Source organism: Anopheles merus, chromosome 2R, assembly GCF_017562075.2.
Source record: "Anopheles merus strain MAF chromosome 2R, AmerM5.1, whole genome shotgun sequence".
Taxonomy (NCBI): domain Eukaryota; kingdom Metazoa; phylum Arthropoda; class Insecta; order Diptera; family Culicidae; genus Anopheles; species Anopheles merus.
In genome coordinates, this window is record NC_054082.1 from 2376372 (window position 1) to 2397914 (window position 21543).

Genomic DNA, 21543 nt, shown 5'->3' on the forward strand with positions numbered 1-21543 from the left:
AGTCGAGGGCGAATCAGTGCACTCCAATGTTATCTTAATCCATACTGCACTCGAGCCTCATTACTTTACCTCGAACGAACATTAAGCATGTTTTCGCATGGTTCGGACCCAAAGCCGCTTATTAAACAGTTATTAAAATTGCTCGCTTCTACACGCCCGTCCAGGCCGCTGGACATTTTCTTTGTTCGGTGCGGTGTACCACTGCCCTAGCTGATCGATCGTCATCGTGCCCGTGCCGTGCGCTGCGAAAGCTCCACCGATCGTGCTGTGCGCAAAAGGTTCGTTTCATGCTCGCTCGTTGAAGTCTTTCGTTGCTTTGCGAGTTACCGCCGCCGTTAACCGGGATCGAGCCGCGTTGCTATGGCGATGGGTGACTTTCGTGTGCCAGCTTTCTCTCTCTCGCTCTCTCGATACGGCCGTTTGCTCTCAGTAACGGGGTACACGATCTCGCCGTTTCGAAGACGTTCGGATGGTTTACTGCTGGCTGCTGCCGCCTCGGTGAGTGCCCGCGGTACCCAACCTGTTCGGGCGCCCATTGCAACAGAGCGAGGGCGAACGTGTCCTCGGTTGGGAACGCCGAGATACTGTATTACTCGGTCAGTCGGTCTGGAGGTACGACATCAACATAACGTTTTTTTTCACCAGTGCATAGTTTTTCCTTCCTTTCTTCTTCGTGCTCTTCTAGCGTGCGCCGTTTGTTGTCGTCTTCTTTGTTGGTGTGCAGCCCCCACCGTTGCCTCGCATCCTCGTACCACCACCACTTCCTAACCCCACCCCACTCCCACCTGCCCCTTTCATTTCTATTACTCGCCCTACCCACCCGCTCGTGCTGCTGCTGGTGCTACCGATCATCGTTTATTCGCGCGTCTTCCCAATCCGGCGATGAAAAGCACATTCTCGGACGCTAATCTAAGCACACACAGACACGCGCAAAATACGGTTGTGCATACCTGTGCGACACTTGTCGTCTTACTGGGTCACCGCTGCTAAGCCAGTGCCGCCAGTGGCGGTACATTCCTACCAAATTCCGCATGGATTATCACCGACGGCATTGTGGCCCTTGTTGTTTGCTGGCAAATCGAGCAAAGCATCGCGTCGCGTCGCAGTGCAAATGAAGTAAACATTTTCGAGAGCATGTGTGACAGCTTTTTCCTCCGGATCTAGTTCGTGCGGTAGTGAAATGTGCGAGTTTGAGTGAGTGATAAAGTCTGGAAGCAAATTGACAAGCAATCAAGACGGATGTGCACCTCCAGCAGCACTGCGAACGGTGTCACTGTGCAGTGTGATCTTTATCATGCAAACACGGAGGGAAAAATTAACGAAGTGGAAGGCGCAAACGTGAAACATTGCCATTCTTTTCCAACCCAGCGCTTGCAAGTGGATCATTAAACATCCCCATTTCGGTTGGCGTGAGGTATGGGGCGAAGTTAAGGAGCTAGCAGTGGCTTTTCTCTCTCTCGAGAAAATGAATATTAATACAAATGCGGAACATCGGTGCCATGCTGCTGCATTGTTGGTGCATTGTTAGCGAACGATCGCCAAACCGAGATTGCTCGCTGCGAGTAAAAACAAAGCTCCTGCCGTGCCGTGAATAGAGTTTCTAATACGCGCAGGGTTGAACAAGCGAAAGAGGGAGAGAGAGAGAAAGAGAGGGAGAGAGAAAGAGAGTAAAAAATTGACCGCTCAAACAGTGATAAATACAAATTAAATCTTGCCAGCAAGAAAAGCAAATAAACGGGCAGCCTCCGAAGAAAGCCTTTTTGCCGCGACCGGTGAGAATTGGCAATGCGTACGGGCCAGTATCCCAGCCCACGGCCCAAGAAAGTGATCGATGATCCGTTTGGTTTTTCGCGATGGGGAAAAAGTGTGTAATTATCTCTTGCCTTTGTATTTTTTTTTTGCAGCGTTTGTAGCCGGTTCGAAAAATTGCCGCACTGTTTGACCGTGTGCAAGTGTGTGATTTGTGCGAGTTGCAGGTGTGTCGTCCGCTGTGCGTATGTGTGTGAGTGTGTGTGTGTGTGCATTTTCGAGTGCGTGTGACCGCGAGGCGTAGCAAATTGTGACGCTGCCACAGCTTCCTCCCGGTGGCCGATAACGGAACGAAACGAGCAATCACGATGAAGTCATTGGTTCGGTTTTCGTCACTCCCGGAGTGACCGTAAAGAAGCGATCGCGAAAAATCCGCCGCTGGCCGAAATTGTTGGATAGTAGTGGTAGTTGTAGCTTTGGAAATTTCTAAGCCCCCAGCGGAAAGGGGCCCCCAGTGAAGAAGGAAAAAGGAGAAAAAACCCCGCTCTATGTCTGTGCCAGTGCCCGGTGTCAGTGAGAGTGTGTGTGTGTGAGTTTGTGAGGATTAACTTGTGACCTTTGCTTTGGACCGAACCGACCAAAAGACCGCCATCCACCGTCGTCTCCGTCATCAACGCACACACCATCGGAAGACAGCTGTTCGCGCGAAAAAGGTAGTTTAATTTATCGCGAGCCTGTGCCCGCCTGTTCCACTTTTCTTTGTTCGGGATGAATAGATGGGACCGCAAAAGGCGCGAAGGCGACCTTCCCTCATGCTAAATACGGAACAAGCGCGGACGCACAGGATTTGGACAGCGTATCGCATTGGATTTATTGGTTCATTTGTGCTGCAATTGTTTTCGAAGGAAAGTGTATCCTAGAGCGCGTTTGCTGCGGTGAATGGGAACCAACACACACCGTAAACTGTACCTTCATATATGGTGCTTTGGCGTGGTGGTACGGCGTGCTCATCTCTAAAAATACGAAAAACAATTGAGCGCTTTAATTACACCCCAAAAACTATGCGCGCTCCACGTGACTCGCACAATCGTAGCCAGATTCGATTTCGTTCGAATTCACCCAATCGAAAAAGGGGTAAGGGTAGACAAGGGAAGGGCGAAGCAGAGAAAGGGTAGGGCCGTACCACATGACGGCACCATAAAATGCCGTGTGTAACTGTGAGGCTAGAGACTCACCACCACGTGCACACCACGCGAGAGGGAAACTCTTTTCGTTTTGGCTGTGCTTACGCTTAAAACTTCGAAGCTACTAAAAGCAATGAATGGGAGGCAAGGGAGGCAAAGGGTAGTCGAGACAAAAGGCACGGTAAAGTAGCCTCCGAAATTAAGAGTCGAAAACGGATGGGGCCGAGGGAAGGAGGGAATTGGAAAAAAAGAGCCAATGACCAAAATCAAAACGAAACATCGTTAGAGAAAAGCGAATCTATCCATCGGCACAATAACTAATACGAAGCGAGCTGATGAGCGAGAGTGACACGGAGGCCGGCCTCACCTGCCAAGGGAATGCTGGTGGTGGTGGTGGTGGTGCTGAGTAAAACAAATCGAAGAAGCATCAACAATTGCACAATCGAGCAGCAGCAGCAGCAGCAGCAGAAGTGGCGGATGTGTTGCCGCGAGGGGCTCCGTTTTTCGTTCGGTTCGTTATTTGTTCGTTTTTCATTTTCCTTCCCAGCTAACACAAAAAAGCACAAAAAATCGTGATTGTTCTGTGTTTGCGCGATTCGTAATGCGCATCTCGTGCGCGCGGGGCTTTGATTTTTCATCGGCTAGATTTGTTGTGATGGTGGTGGTGGTGGTGCTGCTGCTTCAGCGCTTCAAGTTCGCGCATAGAAACAGCCCGTACTGCTAATTCCGAGTACAGTCGGAGAGACGCACTTTTTGGAGGTCGTGTGGTGTGCGATGGCTGCAACTTTTCGGCAGGCCTTGAACGAAGACCTGCTCGTGATCTTCTTTGGCCATTCGGCCACGTGCGGTATCGGAGGAGGAGGAGAAGGAGCAGGGAGCAGACAGATCTTTACAATCGGACGCTCGGAGTTCCTCGATCATCGTTTTGTTAGATTCAATTGGCTTAGGCTCCAGCTGCGTTGCGGCGCTGTGCTTCAAAGGTCATCAATTTGTGGGTGAACTCTCGACCGCCCCAGAATTTGGAGCAAAATACGCAGGCGCTACATCTCCGGGGCGATCACGCAGTCACGACGATCGTCTCCAAACACATTCCAAGGGGCTTTTGCGCGGCGAGCGAGTGAGCGAAGGAGTGGAAGGAGCGAAGGAGTGAAGTTCAATACTTTAGGGCTCTTTTCCCGCTGAGTGCCTCCGGTCGTCCGGCGTCCTTTCGCAACGCGATGAGCACTTCGGTAAATTGCGCAAGCGCTCGGTAAAAAGTACAATTAAAGTACGGGCCACTTACGTGCGTTCGACATTTCTCGACCGAATCGCCCGACCCTTAGGCCGCCGGTCGTCCATTTCGTAGGTGTGCGGTAGTACGAGATCACGCTGGTTTTATTTTAGGAAAACGCAAAGGTTTCACCTCGAAATTGCGTCCGTCCATTTGGAAACCGTTCCGAACGCCGAAAACCAAACGCAACACGAGCGCTAGAGCGATTCCCAGGGATCACGAAGGTCGGCTGTGCGTGATCTAGTTTCGAGATACAGTTCACCCAGCCGCCAATCGCCGCCCAGCTGCTCAGTGTGAAAGGGTTTACCTTTCCTAATCAAATCATCTCCAAACGGCAACCAGTATGCGTCGTCCAGCGGTGCATGGCGGTCATAGTGGAGTGGTGGCGCCGAGCCCACTTGTTCCCACAATGGAAACTGAGACGAAAAACAAACACCCGATGCCATTTATGATAACTGCATCTTGATTGTACGTCACACACACACACACCGATTGAAGCGCCCGATAGAAAATGGTTCCTCATTTGCCTTCCGCCACCATCGTCACCCGGTGGGGAATGTGTCACCATGCGAGAGGTACAAAATGCGAATCCAGGAAACCCGTTACCGTACATGCCGATGAGACTCCAGTGGAATCTGGCTGGCTAAAATAAGATATTAGAGATGCAATTTGTCTATTTTGCACCGGTTCGTTTGAAGCGTACCGGCGTCGGCTGCTAACGATGCATCATCATGCTTCCCCCGCCACCCTTTCACCCGCCAGTTCCGTTCCGGTTTAATGGCAACATGCGTTGTTTGCCTCGCGCAAGATTGCAATGTGGAAAACTCATAAACAAAAAAACACCGCCACCACCACCATCACCCCCAAACCACCGTTGCTTTCCTGGAACGAGACAATACAAAACGGCAGTCACGAAGCCACGGGGATACATACCGCTGGCCACTTCCTTCGTGCGGTCGCATCGTTGCACATAACTCAAACTTCTCCTCAGCACCGAAGCTTTTCCTTCTTCACATTCCACTCCTCCCCCCCCTCCCCTCTTTTGCGCGGGGAGAGGTGTGCGGGGAGCGAGGATGAGGTCGCATGTGGGAAAGTGTCGGTGTAACATGGCACCCGGGAACTCGGCGCACGCCACCCTCCTCCGTTGAATGATGCCGACGAAGAAATCCATAACCTTGAAAAATTACTTATCACGATAACGATAAGAGGAGTCGTGGAAAATAGTCAATTATTTCGTGTTTACTCTCCCACTGCCACGACGACTGCCCGAGCATACGTGTGTGTGTGTGTGTGTGCCGGTGTTTGCGTGGCTTTCTCATGTCGTGGCTCATTGTGTTTATTGGACGGAAAAGGTGGTTGGATTGAATCGTTTGCCGGTATCATTAGGACGGGGCTGTTGCGTTTGTTCAGTTCGTGTGCAACGGTGGCGAGCAAACAAACGAGCTGCAATTGCAGCGTTGCCACGACGAGCTGGGCCCCGTCGGAGGCTAGGCCCTTGGCTGAAAATTGGCTCGTTCCTAGAAACTATCAAGCCCAACCCGTGCAGAGTGTGGGGCGACCTTTACACGCTGGGTCTCAGCGAATCCGACCGTGTTTGCCTGCCTTTTTGTTGCCGGCTCTCTCTCTCTCTCTCTCTCCTTTTACATGACCCAATTAATTGAGAAGCGCTGAAAGATGGTAGGATTAATTTCTGCCCTCCTTTGCTTATCAAACCCGACCCTGCTCGCGGAGGGAACAAACGCCTAAAAAGCTCCCCAAACCATCCCTCAACCTTTACACAACAGAGCAAACCCCCCCCCCCCCCATCCTTGTCGAAGCCACCCGCGTGGGAACTATAGCCGCGGTTGGCATTGCAATGGAGCAAACAAAATCAAACAGCCAGCAATCAACGAAACGAGACAAAACCTTGCCAACAAATATCAGTCAGCAAATAAAAATGCGCAACAGCAACGCGTAACAACACACACTGGAAGACAGAGCAACAGAGAGAGAGAGAGAGAGGAGAGACAAAACGGATACGAATAAATAAAGCCAGCATTAAGAGGAGAACAAGAAGTGCGCCTCGGGAAAACACAACAGCCAACAACCAAAAAATCACACATCAAGTAATCGGAGCACAAGTTTGATCGGATCTGTTTCTCCCTCGGTTTCGTTTCGTTCCCATCCACTTCCCATTCCCCGGGCCCGTCCCGTCGTCCACTGATTACTTCGACAACGAATCATTTCGTCGGAGATATTTACAGCGCCCATAAAATAAACCTTGATTATGCCTGCGATTGCAAACTTGCGAATATTGTTGTGTATGTGCGTGTGTGGTTAAATTGTTGAGGCTGAGATTGTTTCTTCAGCTGCGGTGCTGCGGTGGCGACGCTATCGCTGTCCAAGGTCCGATGATCGCGCTCGAAGGAACGCGCAAGAAGCTGTGTTTAAGTGAGCCAAAAAAGGGATGGGATGGGAAACATACAGCGGGCGGGAGGGGGAGGAAAGTATTTCCAAGTTCAACAACATTAAATTGGACTCGATGATGCAAGGCAAACAAAGCATGAACAACAAAAAAAAAAACCCAACAAGTGGCCACGGGAAACCAAAACCCCAGAAGCTGACCGCTGGACAAAAGGGAGTGAGACGGCTTAACGGCTGTTTTCATAATAAGCTTCATCGATTCTGTCCACGGTGCGTCCACAGCTTCGGTCCCAGAGATGATCAGGTCCGTCAGTCAAAGGGAGACTACAGAACACTCAATCATACATGCATACGCACAGCCACAAAGAGAAAAACAGAAGAGCTGCAACTAAACTAGGACAGCGTGAAAAGTGAAACACATTTGCAAATGGCATCATTTCCATGACGAGCGTTCACACAATTGATCATATAATTATTGCTGATGGCGGAATAAATATACATTAATCCGCAGGCCCCTCAATTTGCACTCGCACAAACGCGGCGGATGGAAAACGCGCGACCGTGCGCGTGTCCTCCGCTCTTGAGGCGATCTGAAAAATGTGTGTCTTTATTGCCGCGAGGAAGCGTTCCTTTTTGTGGAGAGAAGCGTGTTGTTTTTTCCCTTTCTACCGTAAACAAAACAAAATTCATACGGCCCCCCCACTTGACCACTCACAGACAGAAGCACACAGCTACACCACGCAGAGCGCTACAAAAACCCTAGTAGCAGTGCCGGCGTGAGGTCGCGTGTCTCTTCAACCGTTAAAAATGAATGTTAATGAGGCTTTTATTTGACTTTAAATTTCTTCCTTCTTTTGTGCCGCGCATCACGTCCACGGTGAGATCCCCATCGTCGCCACCGTCGGACCGGGCGGGGAAGGGATATGCATTGGGAGGGACCCACCGGACAGAAGAGATAGAAAACGGTGATCTATGGTGAGATGTAATTTAGTGATAATTACTACGTATTTAACGCTACCGTGCCCGGTGTGCGACCTCTGCTCCGCTTCGACCTGTGTCGGAGGAATGTCTCTTTGCGATCGTTGCGACGTCTTCGTTCGCTTTCTGCAGCCCAAAGGGGAAGCAAGATGTTTGTCTTAGGAACTTACTCATCGACGCGGTAGCATCGCCACCCCGTTTGAGATTGACCATTTCACTTCACCGCCGCTGCATTCGTAATGATCTTTTGATCGTAAAAATCACAATCAACTGGTGGGATGAGTGGGATTGCTGCACCACTCGTGCAAGCGCAATAGCGGAAACATAATAGAGCGAAGCAAAGGGCCAACGTTTTACGACTTTTAAATAGGCAATCCGAGCAGCCGTGTCGGAATTTCTATTGGCAATCGTGTCGTTAAACTGCCAAAACATAAGCTGCATTAATTGCAACTTCCCGCAGCTTAAATAGTTAAAAATTCATATCGTAAATAGTTTTAGGAAACAAAACGGTGGTTTTGAATTATTGTTGGATTAAGGCAACAGACATCAAAACTTTACGTCCGCCAGCCAGCCAGTTTATGTTTTGTGTCGAACGACAGTAAAACAAAAAAAAATGTATGCTCCACGGCATGAGGAACGAGGGGGTTCGTGTTTTACGGTGGCATTCAAGTTCTTTATGTCAGCTTTACAGTAATCGCCCGCGCATTACACCACATTTGTCGGACAGATTTGATGGCGATTCGCTCTAATGGAAGCAGCAGTGCATTGCGCATTGAGACAAACCCCCGGGAGGGAAAAGCAATGGCTACGCGTGGCGCGTTGTTCGAGCGTTTGATGGGATGATTTGCTGATCGGCATTTTGTTAATTAATCTTTGTAATTCATTTGCAGATAACGTGCTTGGAGCCCACCCGTAACACCCGGGCGCGCATGCAGCGGACGAGCGGAGGGGAAGAGCAGCAAGGTAAGCCACCGGCATCCTCCAGCGCGACTCTACCAGCGCGCTCGCTAATAACAGGATTTCTTCAATTACTATGCAAATTTACTGATTTTTGTATGTCACGCGAAACTCAACGAGCGCAGACGGCCGTGCGCCGTGTGGTCCGTCTGCCCCGGCACGGCTCCAAGGGTGGGGAGGGGGATGGAGGGTGATTATTTCACTCCGAAGCTGCGATTATTTGTTTTAGGTGGAAATAATTGGAATTCACTCGTCCGCCACGCGCCCCAGCCTGTTTGTGTGTGTGCTCTTGTTTTTTTTCTCTCTCCAATCCCTCCACGGTTGGTGCTGTGCGCTGATAGATTCGGTGATGGCTCAATCGGAAGCGTCTACACAGACGGGGAGACGGGGCGGCGTGCGGCTTGAAGGGCGCATATTTTCGTTGCCGCTGCGCTCTTTCTCATGTCAGACAACGCGGGCATATGTTGTTAATCGCGCATAATCAACTTGCAAATCGAGCTAAGTTTATGATCGCGAGCGCGCGGGCACCCCGCGATCAGTCAGCGGATCGCACCCCTCCGTATCGCACTGCCGCTACTGCGTACTACAAATTGGTGAAATTGTTATAATTTGTTATTACAATTAATTAGTGGTTTGCAAGCGGGGCAGCGTTCGGGGCGTTGGGGCGCAGGGGGAATTATGCGCTCAGGCAGGGGGCGCTGTGTCGGGACGGGCTCGTCGCGCTGGTCTGGCATGTCTGAAATTGGCACCCTCCGTGTGGCTGCTCTCCCGCATTGCGGCCCTTTTTCGTTTGCAAGCCGGACGTGTCCGCGGCGCTGTAATGCACCGTGTGCTTGTAATGCCGTAATAACAAACTGGAGCATGTTTGATCGCTCCTCGGCCTCGGTGTCTGTGTGTCGGTGCAGACACCCGTGTACCCCGGTTGTTGCGATCGGTCCCGGTGCATTGCTGTGAGCGCGCTTGAAGCGTAACCTTTGCCATTTGGAAGCGATCGAGAAGGTGTGCAATTTGTAGCCCACCTTTAGCGGAATCACTTGCCCGCCTGCGATGGGCTTGCGGTTGGGCACGGTATTCAGTTACAAACACGTAGCGATTTGCTTAAATGCTTTTGTACTTCTATTCAGTTTTAACTAGCCCAAAAGGTGTGATATTAATATTGCTTTCCATTCAAGCTTGAAAACTGCTTCCCGCTCATCCACAACACGGATTTAGATTGCCTGATTTGTCTGCCAGCGGGCGGATGAGCCATGCTCGTACGCTAATAAAGCTACAACATTTTAATTCCCCTCGAAAGATCGCGACCTGCATTTCTTCAGAATTGGACGAATATAGGGACAGGGCAACAAGAGACAAGAAGCAGCGAGCGTTGCTTAATTTGTGCTTCTGCATACAAAGCTCCCCCGACCCAGATGCGATGGTCGGAAGTGGGGTAGGTGGCAGGGCTCGCTGAAAACTCCGGGGTCCGGGAAGAAATACACTCAGCACGGGACGCACCCGCAGGAAGCAAGCAAGCACGGGGAACAGAAGCGCTGAGAGAATAGAAACGTGCAGCTACGGCTCTAATCTAGTAAATGGGCAGTAAAATCTACATTTATAGCACGAAAGCACCTAGCGACGAGTCTGCTGGTCTGCCTTTGTTCTTCTCGTGCGCTGCTGTGAGTGTATGCTTTACCACCGCTACAGGATCGCTTGGACGCTCGGGCGAAGATGTTGGAAGAGTGAAAAGTGGTGTCGCTATGACGCGCGGTCAACTGTACAAAACGGAACGGACGGCACTTGCAGCAACTCGTTGGGCTAGTTCCCTTTGAAGAGGGGTTTTGGTTTCTTTGCTGCCTTCAACTGACCGAAGAGGGTAAAGCATTAAAGCGAAGAAACCATTAACGGGTGGTGTACGCGGCACATGGCTCTTGAATGCATTTCCTGCTCCGAGCTGGAGGTTCTGGCGAATGATGTGCGACACAAACGGCAGCCGGGAACGAGCAGTTCCATCTCGCGCCATGATCGATCGTTCAAATGGGTACAGTGTGGGGGTTTTAGGGGGAGCTTTGGCAGCGCACCACGGCATGAAACTAATGCATATAATCGGTTAAACGACTGTGTTGACATTTTATTAATTTCTTCCCCGTAGCTAGCCGCTTCCCTTTCGGCGAGCAGGGTTTAGTAGGGCAAAATGGTACATGCTGTTTGTAGGACTTCCAGCCAAAGGTGCAAAACGGAAGCAAACGGCGTTTATGATACTTGCGTTCAGGGGCTTGGTTTTGTTTCGAGTCTTGCCCATTTAAGAATGCATTACGGGGAGGGAAATTCTCCCAAAGAGAGCGCTCTAGCAACTTCATTCGAGATTAATATTTCATACACGATAATCCAATTTCCATCCGATCATTACTGCCGCTGCGTTCGCTGTGGTTCGCTGTGCTGGCCGAACGAACGAAGATCATGCCGCGACCAAGTGGCGTTTTGCGCCGGAAATTACCTGAATGAAATAACTAGCCTCGACAGTGCGCAGACCTACTCATTTTATACATCCCTGCCCCATGCCGGATCGCTCCTGACGAGCCAGCGACCCAGGACTCAAGGGTAAGCTTCCCTCTTTTGAGGCTGCAGCTAAGGCTACTTTGTCCATTGCCGCCCTCCATTGACCAGTGCGCGGTGGTGGTTGCTGCAGCACAGAAAAAAAAACGAACTAAATCAAAACCGAGGCTCGTGAGCTAAGCTGGGTCAATTGGCATGTACGAGCAGGGATCTGCACGGATTTGTACACCCAACCCCTTAGCATTGGTGAGTGAATTCGTTTATTCGTTCTCCCTTTAAGTCGCTCACACCGTGCCGCTGCGCTGGTAGCGCGCGCGCCGCGGTGAGATGATTTCAATTTTCGTTCATTAGTCAAGCGACGAACCTTGCGCATTTACACAAACGAACTGCAAACCGACACAGCAGAGCCTGCGGGGCTGTTTTGACGGCTCGTGGCCGTCGTGGCCCTTGTGCGACTAGGCAAAGGCAGCTCCGCACGCCAACAGATATGCTTCTATGAGTGATGACACTCGTGTTTGGACCGCGCACTGGTGCCATGTCGGTAAACGGGGAGCTCGCCCCGCGTACGTGGGCCGGCCTGCGTCATGCTCATGCGCGCAAAGCGGGCGATGGGAATGCATGCTCGCGCTAAACGTAGACCCCGGTGACAGTACAATCACGAAGGCATTCAACACTTTTGACAGCGAGCAAAAGAATATGTCGCCTTACCCCTTTCGCACCCAGTGTCAGGGAGCGAGCGAGCGAGCGAGCGTGTGTGTGTGTGTGTGTTATGCGGTTCGATGTCGGCTGGGACGGCCAGCTCTAACGATCTACGCTTATTGAGCTGACAGTCTTCCCAGTCCTTCTCTCGGTCCTTCCTGGCTGCGAGGTGGCTCTTGTAAACGATAGCTACTTCGCCGAGAGCACCAGCTTGTCCTGGTTGCCGGTTCGAAGACTTCCTGCACACACAAAAATCAACCTTAGACACACCTGGGTTCTTCAGTGGGGCAAATGTGGCGGAGAGCCTCCAGATTCCGATGATTCATCGTGGTTCAATTTAGCGAATGGTCGTGATTTTGAAAGAAACTTTATCTCAAACCGCAACCGAAATCCCTTCAGCAAACACACACATACACACCACACACACACACACACACACACACACACACACACACACACACACACACACACACACACACACACACACACACACACACACACACACACACACACACACACACACACACACACACACACACACACCACACACCACCACCACCACCACCACCACCACCACCACCACCACCACCACCACCACCACCACCACCACCACCAACCCCTACGACCCTCGCGCGCGCTGTAGTGGCCAGTGCCTTTTGTAGTGGCAGCATGAGGTGGCGAATTCGTGTTTTTTTTGCTGTTGTTATTATTCGGTCCTCAGGCCCTCGTCAGCGAACCCTGCCCTTGGGTTTGGGTGCGGCTGTAGATGCGCGTCGCCCGACCCGAACACAACCCTAGCGGCCACGGGGAGCGTGTAATTGAAAATCTCATCCGGTCACGCCAAAGAGGCCAAGTGCGCCAAACCCTCGTCGTGGCCGTCGTCGTTAGCGTTAAGTCACGGCAGCCCATTTTGGTGGCTTATCTCGACGTTTCAATCGATCATTGGCATTGTGCGAAAGTTGTGAAGAGTGCAAAACATTGTGACGAACTTCGGACATGCCGCACCGGATGGGTCTATATTTATGTTTATTTATTTCTTCTTTCGTGAGATCTTCCCCCAAGATTCTGTTACGAAGGGGGGAAAGGGCGGAGAGGAAGCATTAGACACGAGCGTGGTTGTCGCTTTTGAACAGGTCAATCACTGTTGCTGGCGGAAGGGCAGGGCTTTCTTTACGTCCTTTATGCACGTAACATCACGATTTCATCCTGAAACATTTGTATGTCTTCATGCGTTGAGAGGGCCCTGTTGTGGCCCATTGCATCCAAGAAGCGAATGATGAACAATCTATAGTGCCTCGAGCACCAGCCACAACAGTCCAATAACTCCACAAAACATCAAACAAAACACTGCCGAAGCATTGCGTAATGGGTGTAAATGAAAATTAAACACGCAAATTACACAACGCGCGTTTGATTCCACCAGAACACCTGCGGAACCGGCAGGAAATCAAACACGCGAACCGTACGGCGGGGCGTATGTTTACTCACACCTTTCTGCTACCAGGTTCGGGGGTCGGTTTACGGTTGCAATCGCGTACGTCACGTTTAATCGCGATCCGCGTTTGTCCGTGGTGACACGAGGATCGTAAAGTAGAATGACCAAATGGGATAATCAACATTATTAGCCAATTATTCGTTCTACCGCCCGGGTGGCGGCGGTGGGCCGCATTGGTGCACAAGATGTCGAGCAAGTTTCGCTCTCGTTTGTCACCTAGCGGGCGTGCGATCGAACGACAAGACAGGGTAGGGTTGTTATCGCCCCTACAGCACTACCAGTGCCTGTACCTGGCCAGCAGGCCAACGGCGGGTCGCGGCCGAGAGTTATTACCGTCAACGCAATCGACCCGGGCAGCTGTGTAGCATCCGGTGCGCACGGTCGGCTTTACGCAACACACACACACAGACACACGGTGTACGTACAAAAGGCACGCAAAGGGTGGGAAGGTAAAATCTCGCCAGAAAAGAAACCACCGACCTCGCGTTACTTTGTAGTCCAGTGCGCCCGGGCACATCGGAATGCTCCTACAGCGTCGGCCCCCAACCGAATGTCCCGCAAATGGAGCTCGAGCGAGCGACGCAAACGTGACGCAAACCCCCTTTTCCCCCGCCCGCTGCAAAGCGTTGCCCGTTCCGTAGCGCATATCGCGTGTGGGCATCATTATCAGATAAAAAATGAGACCCACATTTCAAACGCTTCGGCCATCGATCTCTCACGGATCGACCTTTTACAAATTTTCCCACTCCCCTCGGTGTGTGTGTGTGTCAATCGCGCCCTCCCGCGGCACTGGTGATGATGATCCTTTTTGGCTGAAATAGATCACACCATACATCACCGCACGGTTTTGGCGGTGCACGCTCTGCCTGGACGGATCCTGGACCCCGCGGACGACGGGGCCGACGAGCGTCATTAGCGAAATCCCACCAGGCAAGCGCGCTGGGGCAAAATAGAGAGACCCATTTATCCCGCTCAGACCCCCGAAGGCAACCTGCGATTGTTGATGAACGGTCATGATGAAACAATTTGCCAAACTGCTTCGGCAATTCCTCCAGCAAAACGCCATCACCAGCCAAAGGGACGGATTGCCCTGAGCTCCAGTTTCCATTGCGCGCCAATTGTGTGCGCGATCCTCCGGTTGGGCCGGTTGCGCAATGCGGGCCAATTTCCGACACAAGAAAAGCGTACTGTCACCGTGTGCCGTGAGGACCTCTTTCGTACCTTCCCCCGTTCGCCCCTTTCCTGCTAGGAGTTTCCTTTCGATGGTTCTCTTCCATGCCGCGAGCATGCAAATGACACATTCTAGACGAGCAACTTGTGACGGGACTTTTACTTTTACCGCAACAGCGCCACGCGATCATCGCAACGACGGGCTGATGAATGATCATCTCGTTTGACCTATTTGTTGGGTTGTGTTTTTGTGTGCGAGTTTGTGCTGCTCGCATACCCGCCGGTCCCGTGGTGGCGGTGGTGGTTTCGCTTGCTTTATGGTCTCATTTTTGTTTCGACTTTCTAGCTTTTGTTTCGTGTGCCATTTTTTGCCCTTTCTCGTTTGTTGTTCCTTAATGTTCTTGGTTACAATCGGTTGGGGTGTTTTTTGTGTGTGTGGTTCTTATGGTTAGGTTCAGCTAGGCTCAATCTTTTGGAGCCCCGAGGGTGTCTGGCCTTTGGTTCGCACGAAAAGAAAAAATACATTTTTCGAGAGCACCTAATTACGCCCGAAGTGATGTGGTCGGCTAAAGGGTCGAGTAACGCCTGAGACGAATGATGAGAAATGCTACAAAAAACTGTACAGCCGACGTTCATGTCAATAATTGCTATTTTATGTTTTAAAATCATATCGAACGCTATCATATCTGCAAACGTTTCGAAAGGAAATTATGTTCCCTTGTTGGACCATTGCTTGCTCTTCGTTCATTCTACCGCCCCGTTACACAAACTGGAGCAACGGCAGCAAATGTGTGGCAAACGCCGGTTCTGGTTCTGATAACTGGGTCATAATACATAACACTTTCCTTCCTTTGGATCGAGGTCCGCGGCCCCGCAGGCTAACCAACAGGTGGGAAAAAGTTGACGAACGGGCCAGTGTCTAAGTGCACTTGCTGCTCTCACTTTCCAATCGCACTATAGACAAACACACACGCGCGCGTACGGACCCACGTTAGCCGGTGCACACACGATCGCAACTCCGATCAAACACACATACACACACACACACACACACATACTAACATTGCATAATCCAAAACGGGTTAATTGCGCATAAATTAAAGGCACAGGGGTGAAAGAAAAAAACAACAGCGATCAGCACACACACACACAAAGGAAAGATCGCATGCAGAACCCTTCAAAGCCCTGCGTGGTCCTGTCGGATTCCATCGTGGCTGCAGGGGCTGTATGTGTAGAAGTGTGTTATCACGTCACCTGCATACAGGGGCGGCGAAGGTTTGTCGTCACCGATCGATCGCCCGATCGATCGGGCGGAGTCCGGGTGACGAGGTTCGCGATTTACGATTACGGGGCGTTAGGTGTAGAAAAAAAGAAGAAATAATAAAACAGACAACGAAACCGGATCAGCGGCAAGATTTGCATCACTAACGCTGGAGGTATCGTGGCGGCTGGGGGCTGCAAGCGGTAAGGGCTAACAAGTCGATCGATTAATGCATCGTTACGGTGACAATAGAGAGTCAGCCAACCAGCCTGCCGGGACGCGGTGGTGGTGGAGGTAGCGACGGCAGTGTTGAGGTGACTTTGCCGAGGACCCTCTATCGTGGGCTTTTGACGGCACTGATTAAACACAATTTCTTTCGCAAACGACGACTACAACGACGACTACAACGACGGCGACGACGACGAACCTTTTCTGGGGGCCGCTCATTAAGTGGTTAAGATATTTCATCACATCACACCGTCGAAACACAGACACACCATGCCAAGACACCGCCATGCCGTGCTGTATGGTGTAATTGGACGGGTTAATGAAAATGAACGATAAAATTGGTAATATCGCCGGCACGGTGAGGTTAATTTCGGTGCCAGTGTGTGAGTGTGTGTTTTCTTTGCCTCGCTGCATCAAACACCGCGAACGAGCAACCTTGATGTCATTTTCCGCACCAAGTCACACTTACGATGTTTGTTCAATGTTCTGCCAAAACACTCGATGCACCAGCGCGCCGTACCGTTGGGTTGTCCGGGCACAGGGGGGAACCCCCTCCCCCATCGCTGAAGTGTGCTCGATCCGCAAACTGCTCAATTCGTCGAGAGTACGAAGTACGATCCCGCAGCACCGTACCGGAAGGAGCGGAGGACAGCAGATGCTCGCAAAAAAAAAAACGGCCTAATGCCCAGCGAAAGTGATCAACGAGCGTCACGATGAAGCACACTTTGGACGCCTCGAAGTCACCGGAGTCAAGTCAGGCGCTGGTTGTGTTTGCTCGCAAACGGTCGTTGCAAACGTCGAAGTCGTATGAATCGCACGGACCAGAGGAGAAGGCGACAGCAACGGACGGACCAGCGGCAGCAGCTCAAGTATTGGCCGGGGTCGGGGAAGATTGATGCCAAACCACTTGCGGTCGTCGTAGATAAGCTCTTTTCTCTTGCTGCCCACTCGTGCTCTGCGCTCTTCCCCGTTGCGATCTCTAATCGCGCTGCTCTAATCTCCCGTTTGACAGGTTTCGATGGTCGATCGACGAGCAGATCAGTCACCGTGCAAGGCAAGTGTCGCACACTCGCCACCAAACAACCGCCGGCTGGACCAGGCACACACACACACACACACACGACCACAAACAAACTAAGCCAAACCAACGACAAAAAATGCTCTATCTTGCGTCTGTGTTGGCGGTACATACCCGGCACTAGGCTCGCACTCGATTGTTTAGATACGAATCCGCAGAGGACGGAACAAACAAAACACAAGAAGCAAGTAGGGAGGAAAAAAAAGCCCAAGACACAAACAATTCCCCCCCTTTGCACAGTCCTCAGGGGAGAGAAATTCCGTGTCCGTGTGTTCCGTATCTTATGCAAACATTTGTCATATGGCTTCCAGCGAAAACGTAAGGCGCAAAGACAGGGGGGGAGTTCAGGCGAAATGAGTGAAAATTGCACTACTCACTACTCCCGCTGCCATCCATTTACCATTCCACACCCGTGACAGTCAGTTTGATGACAGCACAGTCATCTCTAATTGCATCGCGCAGCAAGCTTTCCAATAGAAACACACAACACACTCACACACACTTACAAGCAAACTCCACTCCTCTGCGCCCTTTTTATAAGTGATCTCTCCGCTGAAGCGCTGGAGAGACTGAGTCGGTGTTCGCATTCTCCAGTACCGCGCTCCACTGTTCTTGTCGCTAATTTTCGATGTCGATAGATCACTATCTACACAAACACAAACACACACACACACAGCCATAGAAACGCTAACATTCATCGTCAGCGTAGAAGATGACGGTGGGCCATGCGAACCTTAACCAGTCGAGGGACTCTAACAACAAAAACTAGATACATTACAGTGGGGCGGCCCTGGCAGAGGGAAACTACCGTTAGTTGTGCGTCCTTGAATTTCCTTCTCCGGTTTAGGCCTGCTAGACTGTAGCTGTCGCCGTGTATGTGTGTGTGTGTTGGGCAAGCGAGAGTGCGCGGGAGGTGTGCGGACAATTATCATACCATTTAGACGTGTTTTATTCGCAATCATTTACCGTAAAGCTGCGCGTATTAACGGCACGCCCGAAGGTATCGGCCATCTCCTACGCCACGCCGCCCTGGGAACAACGACGGCGACGACGACGACGACGACGACGACGCGGTGCATTCTGGCATTTAATCTGACGTTGGTGCTGACGACTTGCGCCGATCCTGACGTTGACTGATTGCCGCAGCTTAGCGGTTGTTGGCGTGGAGCGCTGGAGCCGTATGGTTTTCTTGGCCCGCTGTGGGAAGTCATGCAAGGAGAGATATTTGCTAACAAAATCTTCATAATTTCTTCCCCCGACTTACTTTTAGTTCGTACAATGTGAAACAGCTTGCAGACGGATGTAGCCTCCTCTCCCAACAAACTAGCAACCGGTTCTATAGGCCGTGCCGTCGTTCCGTGCCGCTCCCCCAGCACGGTAACCCCCGACACGAGCCTTATGTTTGATAGTTTTTTGTTGTTGTATCGCAGTCATTTTACTACTAAGCCGGGCGGTTGGTACGTGCATTCGACGGCGGATCACGCTTCGCGATCATCTCGATGTCGCATGGAATGTCGCAAATGTCGTGGCATGAGGTACAACACTGCGCTTGATCTGAATATTCATGAGTGTAAGGAGACTTGGTGTGCTGATATACATGCTGGCGGGCAGGGATCGTATGGGGGTGCAGATCTAAACACACACACTTGTACAGATGCAAGCATCCCGGCACTACACGACGCTCAACGCTAGGGTCTGGATACTGAGGATACTGGGGACTTGATTGACGCAGCCACAAGGCAACAGTGATAGAGCGATAAAAAGAAGTTGGGCGAAATCAGTGGAGCAGAGTGTGACAGCTACGGCAACGCAAAAAAGGCGAAGGAAAAAAAAATGCTTTGCTATAAATTAATAATCGATATTATGTAATTATAGGGCCCAACACGGGCTAGGCTCGGTACTCGCGACATGCCGTTTGCCAACGGCTTCGAGGGCCCCTCGACAAGCCTTTATTATTATTGCGCCTTACACACTACACCTCGGCGACCCTATTTATTCGCATTCTAGCGCGTATCGGCGTGTGAGGGGCCGGAGGAATAGCAATATAATGCGACCACACATACTTGTAACGGTCCTGTCATCCGGTTTGGAGGCATCCGTGTTTCAAATCCACACACACAAAAAAAGAGCGACCGACGTCAAATCCGCGTCTGTCAAAAATCGGTGATGACGATCGAGTGACTTCATCGGAGGTGGAATAAAGGTGGAGAAAACAAAACCCGCAGGAAGGTGGATTTAAGGCCCACTAGGATCAGCTATCGGGAGCATAAGAGGTAGAGAAATAACGGGAGAGAGAGAAAAGGAGAGAGAGAGCAGAAGAAAGAAAGAGAGTGGGAATTAGAAAAGCCCCCTCGATCCCTCTGCCACACTGCCGAGATCCGGTATCGATAATTTACAAGTGTTTGTAAGGGTAAATATTATTGAAGTCGTGACTTGATATTCCGCTACCACCGTGCGGACGATCCGAACCGCAAAGCAGGCAAGTAAACAACGGAGCAACCAACCCAACCAGCAGCACCCGCCTGCCTCAGCAAACGGCCACAACCAACACACACACCCAAGAAACATTGACTTTTCTTCGGTCATTGTGGGCTCTCCTTACGCGGGCTGCGGTCTCGAGCTGTCAGTGGGTTCGTTTTCATTCAACGTCTTCTAAGACAACAACATCCTGCTCGCCGTTCCGATGCGGGAGTTCGAGCACGGGCCCTGCTGGCCTTTGCATGCGGCCGACATTAGATTGGATTTTATCAGATTAAATCAGTTATGTTTGTGGCTTGCGCCAGATACTTCTTTATGTGGCTGCGGATGATTTGTTGTGTCTGCCGCGCTGCGTCTTATCGGGAGCGCAAGCGTTCGCATGCTATGACACAGCCATTTGCTACCCAATAGGTCAAAGCAATAAGGTTCTCATTAATTTAATATTAAATTGGATTTCTTTGTACGCGTCGGTGCGGCAGGGCAGCATAAAATCCCAAATTCAATCCAGCCGTCCGGTGGGCCGCTTGTGGGCTGGAACACGCCGTATTGATACGTCAAGCGAAGCGTTCCATCGTCACCATGTCCACGATCCACGGCCTGCTGGGCGAATCATTATTTTCCCCATCGGACCGTACTGTTGTTGCACGACTTCAATCTCAAAGGAAATTGAACCGGTTAGTGGCCCGGCCCCGGTAATTAGACCAAATTTTGTTCAAACCGCTCCACCTCCCTCGCGCGCCCAAACCGATGGCGTGTAGCAGAGGAGGGGACATGCGATCGACCGGGTTGAAGTGTGACTCTCGGACGAAGGAGGAGAGCTTTTGTTTTGGTTGCGTTTTACGCTACCTCGCTTTCGTGGAGAAAGTCATCGACTGGTAATGGCTAGAATCACACTACCAGCAGCATTAGTTTCACTTTTTTCCCATTTGAGGCTCTTGTTTCTTTTTTCTTCTTCCTTTTTCGGGGGTTTCAAGTCAGACATACTCACACACGCATTCCTTCCGCGGCTGCGTTGATCCTTTGTTCCCGTTCCACGAAACCGGTACATTTGACGAGCAGCGAGTTGACGAAAAGTGAAAAAGTCAATTAGGCGTACGAACGGGTAGGAGAAATAGAGGAAGATAGAGAGAGAGAGAGAAAGAGAGTAGCCACAAATTATGTCACTCTCAGAAGCGTCGATCAAACGTCGCGACGCTGCGATCGAACGCGCCCGATCGCCTGGTGTGCGTGCATTAGCCCGAAACGGAACGCACGGACCACGCCACGCTGAGCGGTCGTATCTAGTCCAAGTCTCACCCGCGACCCACCCGACGAAGTGAAGAACGGAGCAGGAGCAGTGGGATGGAATTTCCTTTCCTACGTACGCCTCACAACCGTGTCAGATGCTATCGACGTGAGCTGACCCCATCTGGTGCAAAAGACAATGTGGCAACTGTGCGCTGGGGCGTCCAGCTCGTGGGAAAACGGGAGAGTGGCATCAAATCCCCGAGTCCGAATCGGGGTTTTCGGCATTTCTGGCGCCCGGGCCCTTTGGCTCGAGTGTGCGAATCAATTGTAACGAATATGCTAATTACCGTCGGGACGGAAATAAACACCATATAAATATGACCCGACGGCGCGGGAAACCATCAGCCCCAACGTTTTGTCGACACGGGTTCGTCGCTTGCTTGCTTCGTAGCCCTCGAAGTCGAACGTTGCGCCGGAGCGCCGTGTTCTTTGGAGCCGGTTTCGTTCGCTCGCAACAGGAAACCGATTTGCTGGAGGCAGTTATTAGAAAAAGAAAAATCTAAAACATCTCCGCCAGCGCCAGAGTCTCCCATTCCCCCCCCCCTCCCCCCTCCCTCCATTCCTCTACCCTGTTGCTAGATGCCCCCGGCGAGATAGAGCAGCGCAAGGGCACCGTCGCTCCATTCGGTCGACGGCGCAGGAAGGTATTAGCTCTTGCCGATATGATTTATGCTGCTAATCAGAAGCGGGTCAAGTAGTTATTTAGTAGCCTGGCCGGGCAACGAGTACCAATTAATTTCCACCGCCTCTTTAATCCGGTGACCTTTGTCTGCG

General features: G+C 51.3%; 1 protein-coding gene across 6 annotated transcripts in view; it reads left to right on the top strand.

Moving 5' to 3' along the window:
* Positions 1 to 552: 552 nt before the first annotated feature.
* Positions 553 to 21543, top strand: part of LOC121589346 (myb-like protein Q) — a 102960-nt gene continuing 81969 nt past the window's right edge. Inside the window, exons 1-3 of one of the 6 annotated variants that reach the window (XM_041908183.1) lie at positions 553 to 612; positions 1905 to 2462; positions 8475 to 8547. The gene's annotated coding sequence lies outside the window, so the exon portion shown is untranslated. Of the gene's footprint in view, positions 717 to 1904; positions 2463 to 8474; positions 8548 to 21543 lie in introns of all 6 variants that reach the window. The other 5 variants (XM_041908181.1, XM_041908178.1, XM_041908180.1 and 2 more) reach the window with 5 other exon arrangements.